The sequence below is a fragment of the Penaeus chinensis genome, chromosome 26 (genome assembly GCF_019202785.1).
Source record: "Penaeus chinensis breed Huanghai No. 1 chromosome 26, ASM1920278v2, whole genome shotgun sequence".
Lineage (NCBI taxonomy): Eukaryota > Metazoa > Arthropoda > Malacostraca > Decapoda > Penaeidae > Penaeus > Penaeus chinensis.
In genome coordinates, this window is record NC_061844.1 from 14,754,434 (window position 1) to 14,756,933 (window position 2,500).

Genomic DNA, 2,500 nt, shown 5'->3' on the forward strand with positions numbered 1-2,500 from the left:
GGGGCGTGGTGTGGCTGAGACCCCCACGGAGCGACTGCGGAGGGAGGGGTTTAGAGAAAGAAGGGGGTTGGGGTTTCTGAAAAAGGGAGGGAGGGGAGAGGGGAGGGGAGGGAGGGGGGGGGAGGGAGGGGGGGAGGGAGGGAGGGAGGGAGGAAGGGAGGGAGGGAGGGGGGGGGGGAGAGAGAGAGAGAGAGGACGAGAGAGAGAGAGAGAGAAAAGGAGAGAGGGAGGGAGAGAGAGAGGTAATTATAACATATTATATATTTTATCAAATTTACATAAAATACATATAAAATGTATTATTTTATGCATGTTTTGTTTTATGCTGTATGTATGATGTATGAAATGTATGTTTGATGTATGTTTGTATGTATGTATGTATGTATGTATGTCTGTATGTTTTTTTTTAATGTATGTAGTGTATGTGGTTTATGTATGTATGTATGTTTTGTATGTTTGGTATGTATGTATGTATTTTTTATGTATGTTGGGGGGTTGGGTATGAAAGAAATTTGTATGTATGTATGTAAGTATGTAAGTATGTAAGTATGTATTTTGTATGTATGTATGTATGTATGTATTTTATGTTGTATGTATGTTTTTGTATGTATGTATGTATGTCTGTATGCATATATGTATTTTTTTTAGGAGAGAGAGAGAGAGAGAGAGAGAGGGAGAGAGAAGATGGAGAGAGAGAGAGAGAGGAGGAAGAAAGAGAGAGGAAAGAGAGAGAGAGAGAGAGAGAGAGAAAGAGAGAGAGAGAAGAGAGAGAGAGAAGAGAGAGAGATGAGAGAGAGAGAGAGAGAAGAGAAAGAGAGAGAAGAGAGAGGAAGGAAGAGAGAAGAGAGAGAGAGAGAGAGATGAGAGAGAGGAGAGTAGAGAGAGATGAGAGAGATGAGAGGACAGACAGACAGAGAGAAAAAGAGAGAAAGAGAGAGAAGAAAGAGAAAAGAGAGAGAAGAAAAGAAGAAAGAAAAGATACCCTTCAAACTATATACCTCAGAAAATATACGTTATTCTGCCTACAGTATATATCAGACAGATTCCTTACCTGCGCGTGCATATATTATCCCCATCCAACATACTCAGACACATGGTTACCTCCACTCCCCTACATATTTATAGTCATGTATACATTACCTGTGCAGATTAAGTACAGTACATAATTTACATTTATTTTCTGATATCACTTCCCTTACAGTTTAACTATCTACCTAACTATATATCCTTATATCTACTGTACTTGCAGAATGCGAAATGTCCCAAAGGACGAGGAAATATATTACACTGCGCAGAATGAGGAAAATGCAATATATTACACTGCGCAGAATGAGGAAAATGCAATATATCATTGCAATAAATGAGGGACATGCAATATAGCATTGCAATAAATGAGGGAATTGCAATATATTACACTGCGCAGAATGAGGAAAATGCATTATATCACTGCAATAAATGAGGAAAACGTAATGCATTACACTGCCCAGAGTAAGAAAAGCAATACATATGCAATACATTACAGATTAAAGAGAGAGAGAAAAAAAATATTACATTATGCTGCACAAAAACATAAAATTGCAAGATACTACACTGAACAGAAATAGAAAGAATGCAATACGCTACACGGAGAGACAAAGAGCAAAATACTTTATGAGACAGAAAGGAAAAGTAAGACACAGCATTGCAGAGAAATGGATAATTTAAAGGCAATATCTTGCACACCCTTAATACAGAGGCTAGTACTGTACACGCTACAAATATAAAGCAATTCCTCACGTTACGCGAAACAGAAGGGAAAAATAAACATCAAATTAAGACTTACACTACAAGAAGGGGAAAAAAATGATTGATTATATTCCAAAGAGAGAAAATAACGAAATACACTAGTCTTGCACTACACTGAAAAAATCGCAATACAGTACGCTGCAGAGATTTTTTTTTTTTTTTTTTTTTTTGTATAATACGTTACACAGCAAAGATAAAGAAAAGTGATAAATTAAACTGTGTAATGAAAATGGTGTATGGTAAAGGCCGTCACACGAGCGTTTTGTTTTTTAACAGTAAATTGGTAGCAACTTTAACTTTTCCATTTCCTTCAACTTCCTAATTCGCTTAATCTTCAACTGCGACGCAAGTAGATGTCTCGTTCATGAAAGTCTGCTTGGAAAAGAATAGGCCTACTCAACAGTACAAATAAGAATTATCATATATACTTCAATTAATAGGGTTTTTAAATGGATATTGCATTCTATTTCCTTATAGTTTTCCAGTGTGCTTATTATTTTTAGGAAGAAATTCATTGGCGAGTAGCCGTGACGTCATCATTGTTTACATACGGGTCTTCCAAGTTCTTCAAAGGAGCTTGCATACATCTATCCTCCAAATTAAGTTCTTGCGGCAGACATCGATACAAAGTTTTGCTACTTCTCCTCTGCCGTCACGAACGAACCAACATACTTCGTTTTAGCAATCGCTGAGCCTCCATTTCTACAGCAGATGA

General features: G+C 37.3%; 1 long non-coding RNA gene across 1 annotated transcript in view; it reads right to left on the bottom strand.

Annotated features, from left to right (window-relative positions):
* Positions 1–2,500, bottom strand: part of LOC125038848 — a 5,848-nt gene continuing 3,348 nt past the window's right edge. Inside the window, exon 3 of the long non-coding RNA XR_007116079.1 lies at positions 1–34. This is a non-coding gene — a long non-coding RNA (uncharacterized LOC125038848). The remainder of the gene's footprint in view (positions 35–2,500) is intronic.